Source organism: Ascaphus truei, chromosome 5 (genome assembly GCF_040206685.1).
Source record: "Ascaphus truei isolate aAscTru1 chromosome 5, aAscTru1.hap1, whole genome shotgun sequence".
Taxonomy (NCBI): domain Eukaryota; kingdom Metazoa; phylum Chordata; class Amphibia; order Anura; family Ascaphidae; genus Ascaphus; species Ascaphus truei.
The window spans coordinates 267,964,897-267,992,885 of record NC_134487.1 but is presented as its reverse complement, the minus strand read 5'-3'; the positions used below and the strand labels follow the sequence as shown (position 1 = coordinate 267,992,885).

Sequence of the window (27,989 nt, the reverse complement as noted above, 5' to 3'; positions counted from 1 at the left end):
ATCGACAAGAACATCCTCACATCAGGGGGATGTGACAATGGCCTAGGATGCTTAGTGGTTAAGACAACCAAGGATAATGAGTCGACTCCACCGAAGGAAGAAAGTAACCTCCCGAAGGTGACCGACAAAAAGATCTCCCAAAGGAAAAGAAACAATCAGACAGTTCCCCTGAGAGCAATGACACAGCTGAGACGCACAGCCATTCCTCTCCACAGAATGTCAAGTGACAAAGCAGCCAGCTGCCACGGCTGGAATAGCCGCAAAGGATTGTACCCTGCAGGTGAAACCACAGGGATAAAAAGACTGTTCTTTCACACAAGTAAGAGGAGACAGTGCAGAGACATTTCCCAAAAGGATTTACAAGTACAAAAGAGACTGTTTTTGTCATGTCCAGGGAGAGAACAACCTCCTGAGGGCAGTCAACAAAGTGACACAAAGGCATATCACCAAAATACGTGGAGACGTTCTCTTGCAAGAGGAATGCACCAATGACTTAGGGTGCACAGTGTTCTAAACCACAAAGGATGACAAGCAAACACCATTGATGAGAGATAGAGAATTCCTGATGTTAACGGTCAAGGAGCTCGTCAAAAACGGACCTGGCAATTGGGTGAACCAGCTACCAGTTCATTCACCAAGAAGGCGCCTCCCAAACAATGGAGAACATGCCATCTCTAGGTTCACTTCGCACCTCTGCGACCTACAAAGGGAACCGGAGACCAAAAACAACTTTGTGGCCTTCATCCAGAAGATATTCCTTACCGGCCACGCGAAGCCAGCACCTCTAATAAATAAAGGTGAAGAATGCTGGTACATCCAATCATCTCGGGTCTACCACCCTCAGGAATCCGATCAAATCCGTGTAGTGTTCAGCCCCAGTGCTCAGCTCCAGGGAGTCTCCCCGAACGACGTCCTCTTTACTGGACTAGATTCGACAACTGATCTTCCAGGAGTATCGATCCGCTCCTGCAAGGAGCCAAAAGCCATCTCCTTCTGCCAAACGCCAGGTGTTAGAGTGACAGGCTCCCACAGCTGGCATACCTACAAGGGGATGCACTCTGTACGTAATACCACAGAGACGAAAGGACTGTTCTTCCATAAGTTTAAAAAGAAACAGTGCCAGAGACTTTCACAGAGAGACATTGTGGTAAACCCAGTTAACCTGGACCGGTGCATCCACCCAACATCCTTTACTAAAAGACTTTGCCAAAGGATTTCCATGCCAGTGGTACCGGCCGGTATCGCCTCGTTATGTGGACATGGACTTTGCATTATTGTGTTATGTTTGTTTGCATTGCACATATGTTCCACATATTCAAGTTATATAGTGGTATCTCCAGATACCAGATGGGGAGTGTCATGGAACAAGAACCACATTTCTGTTTCACCCCCCCTTTCCTTTGCAGCTTCTGTCTGTCACGTTCTCATTCCAGCTGCATGTATTTTGCTCTGTACACTCACAGTGCCTGTGTGGTAGACACAGTGTTGCGATCCCTGTCTCTGCATTATGCCAGTGAGTTGCTACAGCAACCTCAGCCTTTCTGTTAGAATGGGTTAGTCTGCCTTCTTCCCCTCTGCCTACTTACAGATGGTCTGTCCCAAGGCTATCCTGCTACCCAGCATACACTGGCACTTCCTTTTCCACTTCTACACTGGCTGAGTGAGTACCCCTCCTGTAATTTGCTCTACTGGCAGGACTTATCCTTTTTCACCTTTCCCCACTATCAAGCGCACTCACCATAGAGACATTCTCTCACAATAGCATCATTCACAAGGCCTTTGTATGTCCATGCTTTTTCTCAATAAAGTGAAGAAAGACAAAGAACTTGTTGTGCTTGTAAAAGGAACGAGTTGAACCTATCTGCGCAAATCATCCTACACATGACCCTGGCCTCCAGAATATACACATTAACATATATAACTCCCAATAGTCACATATTTTATATTTATATATAAATATATATTTATATTTCACATGGGAAATAGGCTAATTTAAATGTGCAAATATCTTTCTCCTCTATTCCTCCCCTTCCATATTTCGGGCTGTAAAGATTTTTACATGCCCGTTTTTTTAAAATAGTTACATTTTTCAAAGTTCAAAAAATTTAGCAAAGTTTGCAAACTTGGTTTGCACATCTGTACTCAAAATTAATGTCTAAACTGAAATTCCCTTGAAGAATTGCATATTTCTATCCATATTTCTAGGCAGCCTCTGTAAATTTAAGAAATACACTTTTAAGATCCAATAGCTATCAGCAGTTTTCTCTAATAACTGGTAAGCCAATGGGACGGTTCTTTAGATTACATAGGGATTGGTCAGATATGGACTTTTTAATTATTCAGCCAGAAGACATGCATAATATTTTTATATAAAATATATACTGCACAGCTGGCATTTCAAAGAGCATTAAATACAGATCCAGAAGAATTGCTGGTGTCAGGGCTTACTCAGGATAGAAATCAAAGTATAAAGATGAAAGAATATATATTAAATTGATCACCACACCAGTAATTGCATGAGTGCTAAGGATGTTGAGAATATTACTAGCAAACAGTGGAATATGCTTTCATTAGATATGGATTTAAGGGAATTAACTACATCTTGGTTCAAAGTCACCTACAACAGGCTTTTCATTTCTCCCAGTACATTTCAATGGAATAAACACAAACATTCTTACGAGCGCCAATGAATGTAACAAATAATAAACAACGTTATGTGGGTGTAAGGGACATATGTACAAGCATGTTTAATAAAATCAAATGAGGGATCCCGCTGTTGTCAATTTAGAGCTGCAATGCCTTCTTCTCTTGTTGTCCTTGCAGGTTTTACCACTGAGGGGCCACGGTTAAGTAGATATACAGCTCTTGTCCTGGAACAGGATTGTTCATCTCTGTTCCCCCCTTTGCAGCTCTGCCTGCTAGCCCTTTATATTTCACTTGCATGTTTTCCCTGCTCTGAAAACTGACAGTGCCTGTGTAATCGATACATTATTGTTACACATTCCCTTCTTACACTGCCAGTAGCTGGTTGCCTTGCCATCCTCTTTAAACCCCCTGGCTAAGTGGATTTTTCCATACTCCCCTGTCTGTATTCACAGGTAGCATAGTCCTGTCACTATTCCTGTGTGACAAAGATTACTCACTTCCTTTTCCATCCTAAGCTGGCTGAGTGAGTACCTCTCATGCTATCTACCCCCTGGCAAGGCCCTTCCGTTTTTACCTTCCCCTGATACAAAGCATTCCACATAGAGAAGCACTCTCTTACCACTCCACAACATCTACAAGTACCCTTTATTTGCTGTGACTTCCCCAATAAAGTTAAGAAAATACATAAGGACTTGTTGTGCTTTCAAATAGGGATGGGTTAAGCTATCTGGCCTCATTCACATCCTGCACGTGACCATGGTTCCAGAATAGCTCTCTTCCTACTGATGGTGTCAGCCGCAGAAGCTAATGGACGAGAAGAAAGTGGCATGTCAAAGGAAGATGTACCTTTCACATTGGCTATCTGGCTAGCTCTATTCTGACATTATAAACTGTATGAATCAGGATCTACATACTGGTCCAGTGTGTCATTCATCATAAATGGGTGGTAATCTGTTTGTTCTGCTTGTTATAGTCTTTCACTTTCACGTGCTGCGGAAAACATCAGTGCAGAATAAATGGATGATAATAATAATGATGTTGTCAGTTGACTTTTTTTAACCCCCCGCCTCCACAAAAAAACAAAAAACAGAGAACAAATAAAAGATTTATGTATGCTGAACATGGAGTCTTCCAGGGGCAGGATCAGTGCTGCCCTGCTCTTAAAGCAACAATACTACTCCCTCCCACTATTTTGGCTTATTTTTATATGTGAAGCATGTGGCAGATTATAATTCTATGTTCTTCCTTAAGATGTCAATTATTTGGTGCTCCTGTTATAAATCTGTAAAAATCCTGATTGTGTGCCTAACGTAATGGCCTTCTAACTTTGTGCTGCAGTCTGTGAAATGCTGCAGCTGATAAGTATTATTATACTGCTATGTGTAACACATTATTGTTACAGCTTTCAGAGTAATAGACAGTCTGCTGTTTGGAACACAGCAACATATATGTTTGTGGTACTTTGTTGCTAAAGGGCAAAGCTCAAAAAAGGTGTGTGTGTCACAGTCTGTTTCAACAGACGAAGTGGATATGACTTTCTAAATAGTTGCTGTAGCAACCACAGGATGTTCAGAATATTCAAAAAATCATTATCAATCATTAAACATGGCATTAGGAGTTAAAAAAAATGAAGAGAGTATTATCTATTACTAGAAAATAGCTTTATTTAAAAAAAAAAAACCTTATAGGGTTTTTCATGTTTTGTTCCTTTTAGGACCAACAGTTTAGGAGAGTGTAAAATCGAAACCATCAAAATTAAAACAAGGGGAAATTGGTACTATAACATTTTCATTGTCTGAGGATAAAGAGTAATGTAATTCAGTTTCCTTTGGAACCGAAAGAGTTATGTACTGGCAGTAAATACTTAGTAAGAAAAAAAAGCACATATTTTGGCATATCAGGAACACTGAAAATGGGGAAAAAAAGATCATTCTGGTTTGAAACATTTTGCTTTGTTCCATAATTCAGATTTGATGCGCTATAGAATAGAACATATCACTTTATCATCCAGAGGTGTTCATAGGCTAAATCACCTTTTGCAAGAGAAATGCATTCTGGATTTTTTAATTAAAGCCCAGGATACCTAGAGGTCTCAATAAACAATAAGATTTAATGCATTTGTTATAGTTCTGCATGTTATTATTTAAGTAAGATGTGAAAATATTATTAACAATGGTTTATTATCAAAATATATCATCATTATGAGATATCTTATTCAATGTTTCTCTGTATATGCTACATTATATCCATGTCATCTTTCTAATGTGCTTGTATTTCATACGAATTTTGCATTGTGAGCAAGTATATCTTTTTAGCTTGTCCTTTAATATATCAGAATACTAGTGATTGCATTGAAAAGGTCATGATGAAATTATATGTATGGATACACGCACAAGGTGTAATCATTTTTATTGGTATTATATGAAACAATTGCATACAGATGTGGCCCGTGCCCTTACAAAATCTCATACCAGATATAAACTGTAATTTTTTCTCTCTCTATTGTTTTCTAAAAAGAAAAACATAGGTTTATTATATTAAATACATATATCTCATACATAGGCAACTAGGTTGCTCCATATCTTCATTTTCAGCAGGCAGGAGTGTGGTAAATGATTATTGGCCATACTGAAAACATTATTGCAGTCTTAATGAAGGTGAGGGTCAGCAGCGAAACGTTAATTATGTAATAAACCTTTCAAAATTGATGATGCCAACCTTCTTCATTACATGTACTGTACTACTGTATGAGCAGGGAACATGTTGTTGCTCGGAGCACCCAGTAGTTTATTTCACTATTTGTTTATATTCATCCGAGCGCATCCCTCTTCCTCTGCCCCACTTAGTAACAGTCATTTACTAAATTAGCCCTTGATTAGGTATTGTGGAAAGATAGCCGTAGGAGCTATAGGCAAAAGAAATAGCAGACGACAATGGAGCTAAGATCAAGCAACATAGAAACAAATGTGTGCTAGTGGACCAAGCCATCATAAATGTGCTAGACACAGATAATTATGGGTGTATTATAGGTGTCCCGACAAATCATAGTTCAAAAATACTGCTCACCTTTTTAATTGATAATTAACCATGTGTAAAATATCTCTGACCATGCTGTAGTAAATTACATTGAATAGGGTTGTATTACAAAGAAGTTGCTTTTTAAAACAAAATGGCAGCTGATTTAAGGGGTCCCTTATGACAATATTTTTACAGTACATCCATATTTCACCTCCTTCAAACTCTGGTAATTACCATGCGTTCTCCTCTGCACTGCTGCCATGAAGAACTAATCACTTATACTTGATTAAAAAAAAAAAAGCATTGTTATTATCTCCAGTGGTTCATTCTTTTCCTCTCTGTGTTTTAGAAACAGAGACGTCTGCTTGTATTTGTTTGTGCGAGCGCATAAAGATTATTTGCTACTTGCTGTCGTCTGGTTAAATGCTTGCTGATGATCTTATGGGGTTTCTAAAGAAAATAAATAAAAGCTGAATTGTGAATTGTGAATATCTTTTGGAGCATTTCGCATTCATGTATTTTAAACAACAACAGTTTGGGAGAGATTGCATTTTTACTGGGAAAACATCCTTGAAGCAACAGTGTTTGTGTCTCAGAGTTGCATATCATTATGGTTATTTGGAACATTTTTGAAAAGTTTTACTGGTAAGATCTCATTTGTCTCATTTGTGTCACTTTATGCATGCTTAGCAGATGATTTGCACCACAAATGGCCTCAATTCAGTTAAGATCAATTCCCTCAACATATTAGCGCTGATCACATTATCATACTGCAACTCTATCTATAATTTTGAGATGAATATATTTTGTACAAGGTTTACATATTAAGGCTTCAGTACCTACTGCAAAATGATTTAAAAAAAAAAAACTGTACTTACTGTACATTTAACATTTTCTACAGAATGCAAGAATTGTAGTCACTTACGGAATTGGAAAAACAAGGAATCGTTTGTGTAGGTTTCCAAAGGGTTGCACATTATTATAGTAAAACTAAAGTGAAGGAAACCCGGTCGGGGGTCATTATTATAGGAGGATCCATGGTCCTGAAGATTAATTTATGGGGGGGGGGATTGGTGGGGTTATGTTATTAGGGTGCAGGTTAACAATACAGGCATTATGAATTTAGATTCAGTAGTACTAATAATAAAAATAAAAATAAATAATAATAATGGGCACATTCAAGAAAAGCTTGGCAAGAAGTGGTCACAATGTAATGGTTAAGATGTAAAGAAATGGCCTCACTCCCATATAATATATACAGTACGGTACATACATATTTCATTTTTCAATAACAGAATGGGGTGTCATTATTATTATAATTGTATGTTAATTGATTATTATTGTCATAGTGGTGGGCTGAGATTTTTGGTGAGGTCAAAAGGACCTTAAATTGGCGGTGCCGGCAAGGTTGGTGTTTGGTTATGGGAGTTCTTGCTTTTTTATTAAAATAGGGGTGTTGGTGACATTTTTTAAGTGCCGGTACGGGATATCGCACCCGTTTCTGTGTTTCTGCCCGTTGTCTTCAATGGGAGTAAACGCCGTCACTGATGTGATAACCCACACCGACACTTTGATAAATGTGTCCCATAGTGAGGAGGCCTTCAAAATATCTCTTCATCAGTAGGTTTTTCTTGCAACAAAATTCTTTGAGTTCCTTGAAAATGCAGTGGCGTTCTTTTTTTTTTTTTGATGCATTCCCATCCCTTTCCTGACAGAACATCACAATAAAGTGAAGAGCTTATTTTTTCTACTTTTACTGAAAAGATTTACAGTAGGTCTTTCCCCCACTAGTTACAAAATTGAGCCTTCACAAGTATCCCATAAGCCATATTTTATTACAAAGTTCATTCCAGTTGATGCAACAGTGTACCCAGCAGACCACAATAAATATCTACAGTAGTCACAAAATATGTATTTATTTTTGGTAACATTGTAACTGTAGCTATGTTAATTAACTGGTTTCCCCATGATAAAAATGATCATCATTCCAATTATTTAACTGTCATTATTCCTAGATTCTCCAGAACTCTTTGATTATAACATCTGCTCTTTACTAAGAGAACATCCTTGAAAAGTTGACAGCTATCATTTAAATGATAATCTGTCAGTCCCTATATGTCTACAGAACAAAATAAAGGGAATATTGAGAATAATTTGTACAGTTGTGGGAGTACAGATACTGGTAAAATTGTGTACACCCCGATGATTTTAAGTATGCTCTATTAGGGTAACAAAGTGTTAAGCTTTGCTTCTTTAACCATTAAGGTCCAGATCCACAAAGCTTTGTCATTGACTTAACAAGTGCTAACGTGTTAATTTAAAGCTCACTAACGCAGTGTTAAGTGCTGTTTTCAGCCGTAAGGGGCCCTTGCATTCGTTTAATGGACATTAGTGCTAATAATAGGCAAAAGAGGTGTCCCCTCTACCAACGCTTATCCACAGAGCTCTGTTATAGTTCGGAGAGAGACCAAACCTATTTTACTAAAGTATCAAGTGCTTCATATAGCCCCTCAAACCAGTCTTGAGACCACAGGTATCTCAGGTGTTCTCCATTTTGAGCATGTGTATGTGTGTCCCTCTCCCTCTCTCTCATTTTAGGGTCTAATTGTTTAACTCGGGGGGGGGGGTTCACATAGCTCCGATAATGGATAATGGAGTTTGATTAAGTAAATCCCTGTGAAATGCTCAAAGAACTAGATTAGTCATCACATGAGACTAGATGCAAAGATAATATCTCCTGTCATGCCGTCAAATACTTCTTGGGCAAGCTTCCCCCGTATCTGAACTTGCTCCTCACCTCTAACACACGCAGCACTTATCATCTGAGATCTGACTCCAAGGGACTCTTCATGTCCCAAGGCTCAACAAAGTATATCGCCGCTCGTCCTTCTCTTACCGTGCACCTCACAACTGGAACAACCTACCTGAGACTCTCAAAACCAAGACCAGTCTAAGTTCTTTCAAAACTAAAGCTTTCTATTGTATCCAATTGTAAATCGCACGATAATGTGTTGAAACTCTTGCTATAGGTAAGGCTTTTTCATTTTTTCATGCGATAGCGGGTGCGATAATATTTATTACATCTATACATTGGAAGTACACATTAAAGTATTTATTAGTACTGTAAGTTATGAATATTTTAAAAGTTGTCTAGATATGACCGCATTCAATTTGCAAAAGTTTAGGCAGATCAGATATGTTTTTAGAAATTTGTGTGAACGCAAAATTTTCAGGAACCATATATTGAAGTTCACAAACATAAAATAACAATTTTATTTAGAGTGTAACATACTGTAAAATTAACTATGAAAATCAACAAATGTGGCAAAAGGTTATTCCCTATCATGAAATTCCCTTCAGACGACTCTTGGAGGAAGGACCCAGAATGGGCATCCCGATTAGAAGCCAGAGTGAGGTTTTTGTCTATGGTGGAGAATAATGCTTTGAGGGAGATACAAGAAAAGGTGGGATTTTGGAGAGGATGATTAATGTGGGGTACTGTACCTTTTGTGGTGGTCAGCATGACAGGAACAATTCCAATCCTCCCGTCTGGCTGCTCGGTATTGCTTTGTTGGGCTTTCAGGTTTTTGATTTGCAGTGTGGGTGTGAATTCTCTTCATGTGTTGTGTGGCTTAGAATCTTTACAAGATCGTCAGATGTGAAAAAAAAAGAAAAAGTATCACAATCAATGGGTTTAGACCTAGAAAAAGAGAAGAAAAATAAAAGACGCTTGAAAGAAGGGTTAACAAGCACAATTTATCTTAAGTTTAAAGGTTTCTGGCATTTTTCTTTTGTGTTAAAGGTGGAGGATCAGACTAATAGTGTGCTTTTGTAGAAGTCGTCGTAGGTCCGGCCCAGGGGCAGCGGACCTAGAGGTGTTCTCCTCAAAGATGGTTATTGGGGATATTTACAAGGCCAGGAACAGCAATGAGCAATTTGTTTTGGCTTTGGTTACTAGTTCAAAAGTTAATAAAGGCTGAGGTAGTTGAAAAGCCAAGTTATATGGTGTCTGAGCTTGCTTTAAGTGGGTAGCTTTGGAGGCCGAGGATGAGGGGGTATTAATCAAGGGTCTACTGGTCAAGTGATTTCTTTTTGCGAACGTTTAAAGTTTTACCAATGTCTTGAAATGCCCTATACGGTGTTATTATAGTTTTCTCAATATGTACTGTAGCTACCTATAGATAGACATCTGGTTATATCTCACTAAACATATCTGAACTGCAGCTACTGTAATATGATTATGATGCGCAAAATAGAGACAAAAACACACCAACCGTAGAGATGGGAAGATTATGGGAAGATGATTGACATGCATTGGGGACTATATATCAATGGATACTAATTCCTTTCACCCGTGTAAAATATTTTTTAACATGGATCTTCAAATGCCGATAGGAATTTGTATGACAGTCTCCTGTGGACAATACATTGACAAAAAACAGCACCAGATTTATCAAGAATATTGATTTTCATTTGGAACTTTTTTTTCTGATAAATCTGGGGTTGGTTTTTTTGCAGCCAAGACAAGTTGACAAATAACCTGAAATGTATATGTATGTTAGTATTTTGCAGCTACTGTATTTCACTGTGTGTAAATTGCATCAACTTGCAATTTGAGAAGTGTTTATTGGGGAAGTCAAGCTACACACATAACTTAATAGGATATATAAAAAAAGAACCTGTGAATCCACATCCTCATGCTAGAGAAGAGATCATGAACATTCAATTGAATTGGATTAACTTTTTCTCCATTTTCTCTCTATCATTTTGGAAAGTGGGAAAGAATACAGCTTATATTAAATATAATGTGAAGCTCTTTCCCCATGCAGGAGAATAGAGCAGTTCAATTCAAATACATGGGACTAAAATACACTCCTGTGCCAGAAAGCATATTCACAGTATTCTTAATAGTGGGCATAGTTTGAGAACAAAAATATTTTATCTCTCTACTTAGAACCAAATTTCCCTTTTTTTCTCATTGTGCAGTAAATAGAAATATGGGTACATTTGCATGTCTCAGACTGGGTCTGTAACCCTGCCGTTCCCAATTATCTCTTAGCATACAATGCTTCCACTGCAGCCAGGGATTCTGGGTAATGACATGCAAATGAGCACTCATAGGGGCCTATTCTAGTAGCTTCGATAACTAACTCATCAAGCTTTTTAGCACTTCCCATTATGATTTCAAATGTTTGCTATTCAGAAAGCTCTGATGACCTGCAAACTCGTATGGGAAGTGCATCTCTCAAGCGGTCTCGCTCCTGATCAAACAGATTGAGCAAGAGCTCCAAAAGAGCTCCAACTTGCATTTTTTTTTAAAAATCACCCTATTCTAATAGCTACGAGAATCTCATCGAGGCTCTCAGCTAGCAGGCAACTCGCAAATTTAATCTCGGCACCCCAAGGGCAAGATGGGATTTGCAATAGGACTTAAACATTTTTTTAAATGTTATTGCATCGGATTGAAGCAGGGAGTCTTCGGAGCTGCCCCGCATTAATACCAGCTCTGGTGACCCCCGGCTTCAATCCAATTCAATAAAAATAAGTTTACAGGCAGCTTAACCGATAAGGCAATGAAGGGGTTCAATACTAGTACCCGGTTTATTGTGGGTATTGGGGGTGGGTGAAGGTAGTACTTGGCCTGTGTTGGGTGTTTAGGCCTTGTGGGAGGGTTGCAGGAGGAGTTAACCCCTTCATTACCTTAGTGATTACTACCAGTAAGATAATGAAGGGGTTAACCCCTCCCGCTACCCACCATATAGGTATAAACACCCACCATGGCCAAATACCACCTTCGCCCACCCCCACAATAAACATTAAAACACAATACTAAGCAATACACCCATTGAATTCCAGTGTGGTAACCTATGCCCTCAATGGGAGTAAAGAAAACCTCAATAGCAATGAATGGGCACCTCCTCTACCCCCAACAACCCTCTCCCCTACTAACACATACAGTACAATAATGAGCAAAATAACTATTATCCAGATCTGGATAATAGCTCTTTAAATAAAACATTATCTAGCCAGCATAAAGTACAGTAAATAAAAGTTCTACTTAACCATGCCAGGATGAAGGCCATCCTCATCCCTGTCCTCCACATCCATGTTCTCCATGCACAGCAACATTATAATCAAATAACAAACTAATGGCCACTAACCCCTTAATCACTGTAGCTGTTAGTAACCAATATAGTGATTAAGGGGTTAACCACCCCTTCCCCGCTACCCACCCGGGTCACCTAACCACCCTCCCCAGGGCATCTAAATCCACCCCCGCTACCCATTGATTGGCACAGTGTTAAACCATGGCCATAATATGGCCATGGTTTGCCACTATATCAATGCATGGGCAAACTACCAATAAAAAAACAAGCAACAAATAAAAGCACCATATTATGGCCATGGTTTAACACTGTGCCTACCAATGGGTAGCGGGGGTGGAGGTAGTTTCCCTGGGGCATCTACCCCCTTCACCAAGGCCCTGTATCCTCAACAAACCTGACACTCAGGTTTAACCCCGTAATTGCCTTAGCCGCTAGTCGCTAAGGTAATGAAGCTGTTCATATTTACATTTTAATAACAGTGAACTGAAGCAGGGGTTCTCCGGAGTAGGAACGCATTAATTTCAACCCCAGGGACCCGCTGTTTCCAGAGATGGGGTGCCGGTATCCCCCTACAATGTTTAAATCTCCCGTGTCACGTGACCCGGGACATTTAAATGCATAGGAGATACCAGAACCCCATACCGGGGTCAGTACCTCGGGAAGCAAGGGGTCCCCGGACCTAAAATGAATGCGGTTAAGCTCCAGAGACCCCCTGCTACAGTACACTGTTATTAAAATGTAAATAAAAACACTGTGATCGCCTGTAAGAGCTGTGCAGGGAGATGCAGCTCTCTATGCAGCTCTTACAGACTGCGGCAGATCACACAAGGGAGAACTTAGGCTGTGTCCATAGTGCAGGAGACGGCACGAGCAACGTAGCTCGCGCCAAAAACAACCACTAGGACGCCAATGTGTTTGTCTATAGTGCACGAGCACGTGCACATGCCCGACGGGGAGACGAGTACTTGGCGCTACTACCAAGTTTAAATTTCCCACGCGACGACCGGGTCATGTGAGCGGTTCGCCCAATGAGGGCGAACCAGTTTCGTGATGTCACAGCCGTGCCCCTGCCACACCCCCACCATGCCCCCCCCCCATTGCGCAAACATGCAGGCCACGAATCTCGGCAAGTACTATGTCCGAGGCCTTAGGCCAGGTCCCCGCTGGCTACTGCAGCGCCCGCTGTTGTGGACGCTGCAGAAACAAGAGCCGCCCCTCAATGGGGCCGAGCCTGCTGTGAGGGGGGGCAAGCACGCTGCGTGGGGGGGACGCCGCACTGCACAATGAGTTTTTCCAGCCTGCAAGAAAATTGTGAGGGGAACTAGCGACGGAGCGCTAGGCCACGACGTCCGGCGGTTCAGCCAATGAGGGCGAACCTGCCGGGTGACATCACTCCCCCGTCACCCCCCCCCCCCCGTCTTTCCCCCTGCAGCTCTGCAGACTGGGGAATTTGGCTGCACGCGCCGCCAGCTTCGCAGGTGCGCGTGCAGCGCAGGCACTGGGGCCGTACCCTTAGAGAGAGGCTGAGATACCATTGTTGCTGTCCCGTATGATATTGGTATTTTCATACCTCCTGGTTTGTGACTTGAGGAAATGGTTTCTGATTCTTTCTGAATACCGTGATAACACAAATGATAAACCATTTGTTGGGGTAATGCTACATCATTCAAGATGGCAGCAAAGTTATCGAAGCTACTAGAATAGGCCCCAGAGTGTCACTCTTTGTTTGCTGTCCATTAAAACATGAAGCCCTATTAGCTTATGCCTGCCGTAACACAGCTTCATAGCCGAGCCTGGGTTAAAGAAGTGCAGAGCCAATAAACCTACTCACAGACATCTGTTTCGACCTTTTGGGTCTCATCATCGTGAGTCTCTTCTCATTGTATTTTTTGTATGCATGTTCTATATTTACAAAGAAATCCCAAATGCATTTTCAAACCCTCCCAGCATAGCTAATTTGAATGCGTCTAAACATCAATCTGTATTTGAAAGCTGTGAAGACATTGGCAGTGACACTGGATCTGAAAAAGATACAGTATTTGTGAAATGTAAAAAAACTCACATAGAAAGCACATCTATGAGGAACCTGCTCGTATTGGTCAATTAGATGGAATAACAACCTGCAGCGTATTAAACATATGGCAGGGAAACCTTCTCACCAGCCACTACATGCACGTCACGTTTTATTTGGCCCTAACTTGCCACTCCTATGTTAGGTGAGATTTCACAGTGGACTTTTCATCCCCGCAGATGTAAAGAGAGGACTCGCTCAGCCTCGCAGGCTGCAGTCCTCATTAACACTAAATAGGGTCGTTCGCTCCGTGTTGTGCTCGTAACCAAAACTAACACATGTTATCCCGTTTTTTTTTTTTTAAATAAATGACAAGTTCCATATTGGTCTGTAATGAAGCTTGGTGTCTCTCCCCGAGCCATCTGTTCACTCCTCATGAATCATCTCTCCAGCCTGCAGATGCTCGGCCTCCTCTTAAAGAGGATGGGGCAGCGGCGCGCTGGCTCAAGTTTAAAATGAAACATGGTGTAAACACTGTAATCAGACAATGTGAAACTGTCCCAGAGCCTTCTGGGGTTTCACTTTGGAAAAAAAAGGCGAACGCGAGCAGCGTGACGATAGGAGGTTGTCAACTTTCCCTGCTGCCATGTGTTTTGAACGGCAGGCACATTTGTATACTTGGAAATCAGTGAGAAGGAGCTGTTTATTGCTGGATTTAATACCTCATTCTTCATTGCTCAGGGAGCTGCGAATCTCAGAAATAATGTTGCAATTGCTTCGTTGTTCCCCGAGCCTATTAATTGCGCTTCATCTCACTGCGTGCTTTGCCTACAGCTGACCTGCCCGTCCTATTTCAAATCTGATTATCTCGCTTTGGGTGCCTATGCCCATGTAGGGCTTATAATGAAAAAAATATATATTAGTAAAACAATGAATTAAAAAAAAATAAATGAAAAAAAAAAAAAAAAAAATTACTTGAGTTTGTTTTACAAATGAAGGGCAGATGCAGTACGCAGGAATCAGACATTATGCAAAAGCAATTATTGCTGTGGCTGTGTTATTGAAAGTGCATTCATTTTTTTTTTCAAACATACAATACACTAAAAGGCTTTTATGAAATCGGCACAAAGCCCTAACAGAGGCATTTTAACACTTCTCTTTTTATTATTTTTTTTTCATGCTGGCGGAGTGTTCGCACATTTACACAAACAGCAGCAAACAGACCAATTATTCACTCTATATCAGGGGGAAGCAACTCCAGTCCTCAGAAGCTACCAACAGGACGGGGTTTCAGGATATCCCTGCTTCAGCACAGGTGGTCTTCGACTGAGCCACTGATTGAGCCACCTGTGCTGAAGCAGGGATATCCCAAACACCTGACCTGTTGTAGCTCTTGAGGACTGGAGCTGGCTACCCCTGCTCTACATGTATGCACATTTTAGTAGTCAAATGCCCCTATGTAATACACTGTGAAAGCATCTTTCCCATGCTGGAGAAGATTTTAGTCCCATTCAAATAAACAGAGCTGAATTCCTTACCAACATTGGGAAGACTGCTTTAGCAAATATTGAATGCAAGACAAAATCACGTTAAAAATATTAGTGGTAATGCGGCTGATTTTTTTTAAAATATATTCTAAGCCTGGAAAAGTATTAAGCAAATATATTCTGACCTTTTCTTAGAAAACACTATTGATGCTCTAACACAAAAAGGCAGAGGGCACGTTTAGAATAAATTCCTAACCTAGAAAATGGAACTACAGACGTGTATTTGAAAAAGTAGTTGTATTCCGGGTTTGTAAGAAAATGTAGAGGTACAGATGTAGCAGACATTATTGCTCCTTTTAACATGATAAGATGCGTTAACGCGCCCGCGTCATTACCACATCACACCGCATTACAGCAAGCACCATTGAAAAACAATGAATGCATGCGTTCTCTCCTTAAGGCATGTAATATTGACTGCGTTATTCCTTGTGGGGGTAATACGGTCAGATACATCTGTATTCCTACCTTATCAACGTAAAAATATTTGTACAGCTCAACCCTGTTATAACGCAATACGTTACAACACGAATCCGCTTATATCGGGATGCAAGCGTGGCTCCCAATTTTTGTATTTATGAATACTTTACAACACGATTAGTGGTGTCTTAAATACTTTATTGTACAATGCATACAATTGTACATTATTTCTAACGCAATCCGCTTATAGCGCAATGGGATTCTTTGGACCCCAAACACAGCGTTATAACGGGGTCGAGCAGTATTGCCAATCAAAGAGTAAAGTCTGAAGAAAGGCTGGCCCGAGTTATCGTTACCATAGCCAACATGATGATGGTGCCGTCCGTACCTGTGCACCGAGACCCGCGCTTACAGAGGCCCTGGAAGCAGGGGGTCCCTGGAGATGAAATTAATGGGGTTCATCTTTGGAGACCCTCTGCTCCAATGCTATATAAAAGATTGCAAAAACATTCACCATCTAGGATTGCACCTTTAATGTCCAGTAATGTCAATGGCGCAATCAGCACTATCATACTTTAATGAATAACCACTACAAAAAGGGATTGGTATAACAGAAAATGGCTAGAAATGCTTTGCTGTGCTCTGATACTCTACATTTCATGCATATGCGTATGTGTATGTATATACTTTGTAACGGTGTTTGCCCGGGCCAATCTCATATTGCCCCTCCTATGTGGACTCTTATCCCTGTTACATGGCATACTAGTGTGGTGCACCTGCTGGCTTACAGGACTCCTGAGTCTCCCGCTTGATGGTATTATGGGGAATGGCATCAGGACTGGCTTAGGAGGTAATGCTGAGTTATACTCACTCATGGTACAGCGCCTCCATCTCTTCCAGACCCCCAGCGTAGTAGGGAGGAGTCTCTGAAAGAGAACCCTATGTGCACCTTCTTCCCAACTGACTCCACAATCAGGACAGAAGCGTTCCTTCTCCTTGGCATCCTTTATTAACAGCAGACATGGACAGCCGCCCATCATAGTGGCTGGTCTTTTATCCGCTCATCTCAGGTTGCCAACCCAAAGGAAGTCCCTGACCGTACACTCCCAGGCAAGGGCACTGAAAGCAGGTCTAGCTCTTCCCTTACTCCCTGGTGGAGTAAGATGAATATTCTTCCACACCACTCCCTTGAGGGAGGGCCACAAACACTGCCAGAGCCCTGACAGGTTGCTGGACATACTCACCTCACTCAGGTGGTGAGGCACACTCACTAAATTAAGGAAGTGCTGCATATTATATAGATTCAGTAGGCACCACCCCTGTGTCACTGTAAGTGGACACAGAGCCTGATGTCACTTCCTTCACTAAATAATACACAGCATATGAGGTGAGGGCAAACCCCATGATTACTCCTGGCAACCTGCCCTTAACAGGGATTATTGTACAGGAGGATAAAGACATGTAACCCCAAAACTACACAGGGCTACAATCACCCTCTGGTGGATCCAATGGTCCCCACTTGGTTCTAAATTTGCTGGGTCTTCTTCAAACGAACAGCCTGTAAACATAACAATACAAAATCACATCAATACAAAAATACAGATACATCACAAGTGCATTACTGTAATTCAGAACATATTCATTGCAACCCTCCCATCTCTAGGACTACTCCTTAGGAGAATCCACTCAGTAATAGTGCCTGGGATCAGGTTTCTTGACTTCTCGCCCGTTGTGATCGATAATAGTAATAAAATACGATCTGGGCGGCCCACTCTCTGGTCTGTACTCTAACTTATGCATATACAGTAAGTGTTCCGGCCTACACTCCAAATACGCATGAGATAACATACTCTCTCTTCTGTGCGGTACTCGTAGTGACTAGATTTAGATTTAAGATAGTCTTTTACGGCTTCCCTTAGCCAGGTATCCCGATTGTCCTCAATTTCCTGCATTATAGGCTCAGGAACATACGGGTACTCAAATCCTTGAGACTGTTTATATCTAGCCACTATGGCTCTCTCAGCCCTGCTTACTCTCACCAGCATCTTGTTCCCTGCTTTACCTGGCAGAACCCAGGACAATGGTTCTACAGGGGCGATGACATCGTACAAAATAGAGCACCATTTAGGTGTGACTATAGCCCTTTGGATCTCATCCCACCTCCTCACAAGCTCCTCTTGGCCTTCCTCAGCCGAGTACACACCCACATCCCACCAGTGATCAATCACATCTCCTCGCATTAGGATGAATCTAGTGCGGTCCAACCAATCGGAGTAACCCTCATATAACGGAGCCCACCACTTAGTGCTATGATCCCACAATTGGTTTCGCACCACCAGAGCAGTCTCATGCCCTTCTGAGTCCCCTCCTGATGATACCCCAGATGTGATACTAGAATGTGTAGAGGCCCCATAATGCTTAGGCCTCCCTCTAACAATGTGGGTGTAAATAGTAGGATTCATCTTGGGTGGTTTCACATATGGTACTACCTCCTTCCCTGATCCCTCATCCGAAGGAAAACAGTCCCCCCAGTCCATGGCCGACACAGGTCGCTCCTCCGAAGTGTCCCGTGACTCCCCAGACCACCCTTGGCTCGAACGTGACCCCAAAGGTGACATGGTAGGGATAGGGGCAGGGGCATTGGCCTTGGCACTGGGCAAAGGGAATGGGGAAGTGTCCTTACGCTTTGGCAGGAAAATCGGCAGTTTGGCGATGCCCCGACCCGTCGTGGCTTTGGGTGTAGCAGAATCACCAAACCGTTGTCCTCCACGGCCTCGCATAGCCTGCCGATGTCTATCCACATCCTGCTGTGATAGACGGTTGCTGCTCAGTGCCGCTGCCGGATACTCCCGGTTGTTCTGCTGGATATCCCGGAAGTGACGTCATCTTCTTCTCGCGAGGTGGTGCCATCTTGGGTGGGGTCGTCTCACCCCGGAACTTCCTCCTCTATCTCGACGTCCGGCACCGGATGTCCCGCGACGCTTCTCGGCTCCGCTTGGGCCTTGGTTGGGGCCTTTAGTACGGCCGCCTCCATTAGAGCCTGTGGGGAGTAAGGAGGTTCCTCACCACTCCGCCGACTTGCAATGGTCTCCTCTTCCTCCGGTCCCGTCTCCGGATGTCCCTCCGCCGCACTGGGAGTCGCCACAGCCGTAGGACTCTTCCGCTGCTCCGGTCGCACCAGCGCTTGCCGTCGAGGGATGTAGATCTGTAGCGGGCCCAAGTCACAGGTGAGCCGCTCTTTTTCCACAGCACAGCTGCAGTGGTCCGCCAGTAGGTGCATCACCACCGATGTACTGCTCCCATGATCATCGTCCGATGAGGATGATGCTGATGAGGGTAAGCGTACCTCCGCAGGGGACCGACTTTTAGGCTCCGGTTTCCCGCTATCGTCACAGGCCTCTACGCCCTCTTTTTCCGGCGCTACCATCAGGAACGATCCCCATTCTCCGGGATCACTCTTCTCTGTCTTGATGTTTGGTGGTTCTACTGCCATCAATGTGGCTTTAGTTCCTCCCGCCTCTGCGTGCCCAGGTGCGAATGGCTCCATGGCCCACAAGTAGTGGATGCCGCATTGAGGGCATCTCGCTGTCGTACTGGCTTCTGCGCCCGGTAGTCTACACTGCATGCATAGACACCGGAGGACTTCTCGATCACCCATCTTCACTACCAGGAAGCCTCCTGGAAGTTGGTAGGGGTGGATATCCAAATCCACCATGGCACAGTCAGTAGTTGCGCTGGGTAAGGGAGACACACGACACAACAGTCTCTCTTTCTCGCCAGCTCTTCGCAACTGTAGGATAGGAAACTCACATCCGGCTCCTCCTTCACTCAGATTAGCTTTCCAGTGGTGGGTGCAGTGACCCCTTCCTCTGGTGGAGATTAGAGGAGGGTCCCACAGTTGCAAGTCAGAACCCAGAATCGGCTCTGATCCTGTTACAGTATAGAGGGGCGCGGCCACAGCTTTCGTGCCACTTCCCGGCCAAGTCCCTGCAGAATTTCTCTCTGCACTCTGCCCATGTGGTGTCCCAGGATGGTGGGAACCGCCATCTTGGATTACTCTGCAGTCTACATTCCCCGCAGCTTTGACTTGCGTGGTAATCACCGACTGGCAATCAGGTACATCATCCGACATTTCACACGTAATTGCAATGTCCTCACTGATCTCCTGTTCTGATACACCCAGGGAATTCAGACAGGACAGAAAGGGTGCGGTCATCGCTTTCGCGCCACTCCACAGCCTACTCAGTATAGGCGTCTCTGCACATGATTCCTCCGCTGTCCACACAGCACGTGCGCCTCTCATCTCTGGCCACCATTTTGGGCTCTCTGCACCGCACGGGACCACATCACATATAGCCGCCATCTTTACTTGTTTGCTGGAATTGCACATGGTGCTCTTCTGCTGGGCGGTCGCCATGCTGGTGCAATAAAGTTAGCCAGCGTGCACATCTACATGTATCTCAAGTGTATATGCCTCAGTTGTAATGCAATACATCATGCTAGGCTAAACTCTTTCCTGTGTATCCTGCACACGGTATTAGTCCAGTGTAAGTGCTCTGTGGTGTATAATCTGGTTACTGGCTAGAAGTACCTATGATCAGCCCCACTGTACTTAACATGTCACCTATTGTCGGTTATACATAGCGTTGACACATTCCAGGAGTTCCTGAACCAAGTTAACAAGGCTACCCCCTAGGCATCAAACAACTACCCTCCTCCAGGTGACCTCAAGCAATAGCCTAGTCTCCAGAACTATATCACACCATACAGGGGCATCTAGGGTGGGCTTTGTGAGGGGGCAACCTCCTGACTACCCCTAGGCTCCCTTCCCTCCGCAGCACTTTCCTGGAAGCATACATGTTCCTACATCAGTTCGCCTAGCTGAAAGCCTGTCCTGTTGCCAATCTCAGCAGCGCCTCCAAATGTAACGGTGTTTGCCCGGGCCAATCTCATATTGCCCCCCCTATGTGGACTCTTACCCCTGTTACATGGCATACTAGTGTGGTGCACCTGCTGGCTTACAGGACTCCTGAGTCTCCCGCTTGATGGTATTATGGGGAATGGCATCAGGACTGGCTTAAGAGGTAATGCTGAGTTATACTCACTCATGGTACAGCGCCTCCATCTCTTCCAGACCCCCAGCGTAGTAGGGAGGAGTCTCTGAAGGAGAACCCTATGTGCACCTTCTTCCCAACTGACTCCACAATCAGGACAGAAGCGTTCCTTCTCCTTGGCATCCTTTATTAACAGCAGACATGGACAGCCGCCCATCATAGTGGCTGGTCTTCTAGCCACTCATCTCAGGTTGCCAACCCAAAGGAAGTCCCTGACCATACACTCCCAGGCAAGGGCACTGAAAGCAGGTCTAGCTCTTCCCTTACTACCTGGTGGAGTAAGAGGAATAGTCTTCCACACCACTCCCTTGAGGGAGGGCCACAAACACTGCCAGAGCCCTGACAGGTTGCTGGACCGACTCACCTCACTCAGGTGGTGAGGCACACTCACTAAATTAAGGATGTGCTGCATATTATATAGATTCAGTAGGCACCACCCCTGTGTCACTTTAAGTGGACACAGAGTCTGATGTCACTTCCTTCACTGAATAATACACAGCACATGAGGTTAGGGCAAACCCCATGATTACTCCTGGCAACCTGCATGTGATAGGGTGAATTAATGTCACCAGCCATATACCTGGCAAACCTATGTTTAGGCTTGCAGTGCAGCAGTGACAAGGTTAAGTTTCAGTTGAGAAGGGCTGCTTAATTAGTCTGACCCCAGCTGCATAACCAAGGTGTTTTAAAACCCCCAGGCTGTACAAAAATGCAGGCTAGCTGGTCAGGAGACAGGACTGAACTACTGAAGAGATTACTGCTATAAGGTCTGTTTTCAAAGTACATGTATGATGAACTGTCTGTGTCCTGCATGCTGATTTGAAGCTGCCTTGTTTTCTATGCTGAAGAGAAGCCATTTAGTTTTTTGTATGCTGAAGAGAAGCTATTTTGTTTGTGTGCTGTATGTTATTAAGGCTCAATAAATAAGCCTTATCAAGAGAACCCGCATGTGTGGTTGCATGTACCCTGCAACACAGCCCTTAACAGGAATTACAAGAGACAGGGGGTGCCCAACGCTGCATCCAATTGACAAAACATATACAGTAAAATACTTCAATAATAAAATACTTGGTTATTTAGTTAACCCTTTGGCCAAAGGCGTTATAAGCCTGCATACCAACGTCAAGGTATAACCAAGATAATGCAGGTCCTACACTACACTGTGAACCCTTCCCCTAAAATCTGTGTTAACCTATGTCTCTTTTGGAGGCTATGGCACCTCCTCCCAGAGCTCACTCCTCCCCCTTCACCATTTTAAGTTGGAAGGTCATTTCACTTGCTGCAGGAACAAGACCCATTATGGTTCTTTCCCTCTCACAGAGGTTAGGGGAAGGGTTCACAGTGTAGTGTAGGACCTGCATTATCTTGGTTATACCTTGACGTTGGTATGCAGGCTTATAACGCCTTTGGCCAAAGGGTTAACTAAATAACCAAGTATTTTATTATTGAAGTATTTTACTCTATATGTTTTGTCAATTGGATGCAGCGTTGGGCACCCCCTGTCTCTTGTTGTATACATTTGCCACGCTCAATAGCGCTCTGGTTGACATAAATATATATTCACTTTGTGGTGGGTGTAGGAGTTTGAGCTTGCTGGGAATCTGTCTTAACAGGAATTATTGCACAGGAGGAGAAAGACATGTAACCCCAAAACTACACAGGGCTACAACTGTATATATAAATATATATATATATATATATACTAGCTGATATACCCGGCGTTGCCCGGAGGCCGTGAGGGGGGGGCGTGAAAAGCAGGGTGGGGGGGCGTGAATTGCAGGGTGGGGGGCGTGAAAAGCAGGGGGGGGCGTGAAAGGTGGGGGGGGGGCATGAAAGGCGGGGGGGGTGAAAGGCGGGGGGGGGCCTGAAAGTCGGGGGGGGCCTGAAAGGCGGGGGGGTGTGAAAGGCAGGGGGGGGCATGAAAGGCAGGGGGGGGCGTGAAAGGCAGGGGGGGGCGTGAAAGGCAGGGGGGGGGCGTGAAAGGCAGGGGGGGCGTGAAAGGCAGGGGGGGCGTGAAAGGCAGGGGGGGTGCGTGAAAGGCAGGGGGGGTGCGTGAAAGGCAGGGGGGGTGCGTGAAAGGCAGGGGGGGTGCGTGAAAGGCAGGGAGGCGACACACACACACAGTGTCACACACACACACACACAGAGTGTCACACACACAGTGACACACACAGTGACACACACAGTGACACACACACACACACACACACACAGTGTCACACACACACACGTCACCTAGAGCGACACACACGCGACACCTATCTCTACTTCCGGCCGCCGCCATCTTCTCACTCGGCGCCGCGAGGGAAGAAGGGGGTCCTTCCGGGCGCGCCACCATCTTAGGAAGGGGGTCCGCTGCCTGTTCCCCCGCCGGGGATGGAGATGAGCGTAGCGCCGGGAGAGGTGAGCGGAGGGAGGGAGACGTGAGCGGAGGGAGGGAGACGTGAGCGGAGGAAGGTGAGAGATGAGCACCGGGAGGGGAGAGATGAGCGCCGAGAGGGAGGGAGAGATGAGCGGCGGACCTCTACTGGCGCCGCGAGGGAGGAAGGGGGGGGAGAGATCTGGGAGGGGAGAGATGAGCGCCGGGAGGGGAGAGATGAGCGGCGGACCTCTACTGGCGCCGCGAGGGAGGAAGGGGGGGGAGAGATCTGGGAGGGGAGAGATGAGCGCCGGGAGGGGAGAGATGAGCGCCGGGAGGGAGAGATGAGCGCCGGAGAGAGAGAGGTGTGTGTGTGTGTAGCGAGCCGAGGGGGAAGAGAGTGGCAGTTGGGTGACGTCACACACAGCAATCTGATTGGCCAGAGGCTGAGGACCAATCAGATTCACCGCAGATAGCACTAACCTCACTAACCATTCGATTTTATATATTAAGATATATATATCTTTATTTATATAGTGCCATTAATGTACATAGCACTTCACAGTAGTAATACACGTGGTAATAATATACATAAGAAATAATACACATAACAGATCATGGGAATAAGTGCATCATACATAAAAGTAACATATATACTGTAATATATATATAATAATAATTGTTTGTTATATAGTGCTGCTAGTTTTTTTCTACAGAGACATTTTGCAGACACAGTCCCTGTCCTGTAGAGCTTACAAACTATGTTTTTGGTGCCTGAGGCACAGGAAGATAAAGTGACTTGCCCAAGGTCACATGGAGCCAACACTGGCAATTGAACCATGTTCAAATTCAGTGCCAGTCAGTGCCTTTACTCACGTGGAGAGGTGTATGTGTGGGTAGAGGTGTGTAGGTGTGTGTGTTTGTGTGGAGAGGTGTGTGTGTGTGTGTGTTTGTGTGGAGAGGTGTGTGTGTGTGGGGAGAGGTGTGTGTGTGTGTGTGGAGAGGTGTGTAGGTGTGTGTGGAGAGGTGTGTAGGTGTGTATCTTAGTCTTAGTCATAGTCTTGGTGAGTAAAAAAAGGTGACAAAAACCCTCCTCAGCAAAGCAAATGGAAATATAACTGTATGCTCATTTGCATGTCTTAGGCAGGTCTGCAACCCCACCGTTCACAATTATCACCCAGCACTTCCACTGCAGCAAGGGATTCTGGGAAATGACATGCAAATGAGCACACAGTGTCACTTTTTGCCTCAATAACCATTTTTAACATGGTTCCCTATAGGCTTAAGCTTGCTGCATGGTCACAGCTTTAAGCACAGCCATGGTTGACATGCAAATGAGCATACAGTTATATTTCCATTTGCTGTGGAGGGTTTTTGTCACTTTTTTTACTCACCATAACTTAACTAAGTTTTGTAAAACTCATCCTCATTGCTTCAGGTTTGCATAGCCGGTGTAACCAACCCCACACTGACCCATTAAGGTTGAAACAGCTGTCTGTGGGTGGGTTTACTGGCTATGCATCTTAACCCTGGCTGTGCTTAAAGATGTGACCATGTTTAAAATGGTTTTGAAGCAAAAAGTGGCACTGTGTTCTCATTTGCATGTCATTTCCCAGAATCCCTTGCTGCAGTGGAAGTGCTGTGTGCTGGGTGATAATGGTGAAAGGTGGGGTTGCAGACTTGCCTAAGATATGCAAATGAGCATACAGTTATATTTCCATTTGATATATATGTAGCCAGGTACCCTATCGGCCCCGCGACCCCCCCCCCCCTCGTTACCTCCGCTGCCGGGGGTCACTCGACAGACCCGCCGGCACTTCTGGATGGTGGGGGCCATGCAGGGAGTGCTTCGGCACTCCGGAGGTTTCCGGCGGCTCCCGTGCAGGGCGCCGCCATCTTGTGAGAGTTCGCGCATGCGCAGTGAGAACTCGGGCGGCCGGACCAGTTGCGCATGCGTGAGGACAAGCGCGCGGACCCTAGCCTACCAGGGAAGGCTTTTGGATGGGACTACGAGTCCCATGAGCCATAGGGGATCCCATGTGATGCCAGGGAGCCAATAGGGTTAGAGGATCTCCCCAAGGAAGGAATTTAGATACATTTCGCGCGCTGGGTAAGCACGTTAGTCAGGACCAGGAAGAGATAGGGGAAGGAGGTGAGTGCAGGGGTCTGTGACCCACTGCATTAGGCCAGCAGCCCCCTATGCCCCAGTTAGGTCCTGAGCCCCTTACAGCTTGTGGTGCTACAGGGACAGGCCCTAGGTTAGGGACCTTGCCACATTAGTACCAGTGTTAGTTAGGGACACAGCGGACGCTGCGCTCCCCGAGAGGAGGATTGGGCTCAAGCCTGTGCCAAAGTGACAGAGACTATCTCTAGGGTGGGATCGCCCCTGGCGGACCCTCGTGCAAGGAAGGGCCGGATCACAGACGGGATCACCAAGCGGCGGATCCTTTTCAAAGTTTCTTGCAGGCCCGAGTGCAGGAGCGCTCGGCAGGTACCTTCATAAGGGCACCAACAAATCACCTATATATACATATTCTCACATAGTGGCAGCGCTGACCACGGGACAAAGGGGTTAGATTGTGGACACTGTGTGGGGGTACACGGTGGTGGGTGCTCCTAGTGGAGTGAGTGACATTTGGGACTACGGCAACTGGTGTAGAGTTACCCCCTAGGGGGAGCAGTATTACTGAGTATACAGTGGTTGTTGCTGATACCGATGCAAAGTGTTATGATTATTCTGCATATATAGTAAACTGGTTATATACATCTCATTGTATGTACTTATTGTGTATGTGGGTCCTGTGTAGGCAACCTTCTACATTCCTAGAACCCTACACAGGGGGAGGCACTGTAAACCAGATCGATCCAGAAGACTCACCCCAGGTTCCCAGTAAGCAGAGGCTCAGGCCACATGTGAACCTACAGGTATACGCACCACACCTGGTAACACGTAGGTTTACCTCACACACATATTTGTGATTGGGATAAGGGAAGTACCCGTTACATAAAACACATGTATTAAAAAATACATAATTAAAAACGTATCTACTGTAAGTAGCAGACACATGTAGATTTTTTCAAGGTAATGGCATTCTTCACAATTCTTAGCGTACCAATATCTTAGGCGCAGAATATAACTTATACTGTACATTGTTACATAGATGGATTTTTATCACTCACTAGATCTCATTTTAGCTTTTGCTTTTCTATGCTCCTTTTTCTTTTTTGTTTGAACTGTTTCCCATGAGGAAAGTCAGCCTCTTTGATCTGGTCCTGGTTTATATGCAAGGGAGTTGATAGGTGAGCGGTTGGTTCATACTAATTCCAAAGAAAGACAGTCCCCATGAAAAAGCCTCTTCTTTTTCCAGCAACAATGTCTCATTTGATTTCAAGCACAATTTTTCAATAAACAGAAATATCTCTGTTTCTTTCATGTCAGATGGAGACCTGTGGTTTTTTTCCGCCACGTTACATTCTAGCATTAATTGAAAAAAAAATGAAAGAAACAAAGTAACACCAAGCAGCACTCAAAAAAATAAATTTTATATATATATATATATATATATATATATATATATGTATATATATAGGTATTTTAAAGCATAACAATATTAAAAATACCACCAATACATGCATCTTCTCGTATCAGATGAATGCCACAAGCAATATATCCATTATTTAATGCTTGAAGGATGCTGTATCTACGAGCAGTGGATCTGGATGTCATAGCCACTTCGGCCCATAACATTCCGTGTCACATGATATTTGTCAGACTAGATGATGGTGTGTAGATATAGCATCCTTGAAGCCAAGTATACAGTACTATGCAATGGATATATTACTTGTGACGTTCTTCTGATATGAGAAGATCCATTTATTGGTGGTATTTTTTGTACTTTGCTTTCTCTGATTTTTTATTTTTATGCTTAAAATACCTATAAAATACAGTTATATTTTTTGCACTGAACAGTGTAACTTTTGTAACAGGTGTTCCCCCACCCTAAGGGAATCAGCTGCTACTACAGTACTGGTGCTACCTGTTGGATTTACAGAAGGCCTCAGCCTCCACTCATAGGGAGCCTGGGGTGACAGTGTTCAATATATGTCTATAAGGTGCAGCACCTCCACCTATGAGGATCCTAGGGTAATGGGATTGACTCTTCATAGGACTTGTATACCTAAGGTATACTCAAATAACAAACTCACAATCAGTAAAATATAACTCTTTTACTGTAATACCACAGAAAGCATAATATGACACAATACAAACAATGCACGGTATTATAATAGAAATAACAATAGCCCAGGGGTAGCTAGCCCTGAATAGTACCAAGGTTGCTTGGGCAACTCTAACCCAGAGTCCAGCGAGCAACCCCTCCCAATATGTGTGAGGGCAGCGCTACCCTCCCCCTTGCATTGGTGCACTTCACCTTCCTGGCTTAAGGTCCCACTAAGCCACACTTCCCTTTAGGAGCAAGCACCACAACCATGTCCCACGTCTCCAACACAAGCCCCTCACACCTTAGGTCCCGGATGATGTCTGTCACGCAGGCCGCAGTGGAAAGCCTCCCTCTGCGCTCTGATCTGCTCAGATGTTTCCACTCTGCGCTCTCTCTCTCTCTCTCTCTGACAGGAGCTCCCTATCTTAAGGGCAGCCCTACACACTTATCTTCGGTGAGGGGGGTCTATTTGGGGCTATGGGGCAGGTTTGGGCCTAGTCCAGGAGCTTGGCAGGCTCTCTGGACACTCCCTCCCTTGCTCCGGATCAAC

The 27,989-nt window shown here is 44.3% G+C and overlaps 1 long non-coding RNA gene across 6 annotated transcripts; it reads right to left on the bottom strand.

Moving 5' to 3' along the window:
* On the bottom strand, window positions 1-27,989 carry LOC142495909 (uncharacterized). Of its 6 annotated transcripts, XR_012801850.1 has the most exons (8): window positions 27,741-27,989; window positions 26,400-26,537; window positions 14,505-14,679; window positions 10,344-10,423; window positions 9,169-9,364; window positions 5,899-6,114; window positions 3,561-3,636; window positions 1-3,450 (listed from the first exon to the last, which is right to left on the bottom strand). It is a non-coding gene; the product is annotated as an uncharacterized LOC142495909 (long non-coding RNA). The 6 variants fall into 6 exon arrangements; XR_012801853.1 differs by lacking the exon at window positions 3,561-3,636; XR_012801849.1 differs by lacking the exons at window positions 1-3,450; window positions 3,561-3,636 and having other exon boundaries at window positions 5,703-6,114.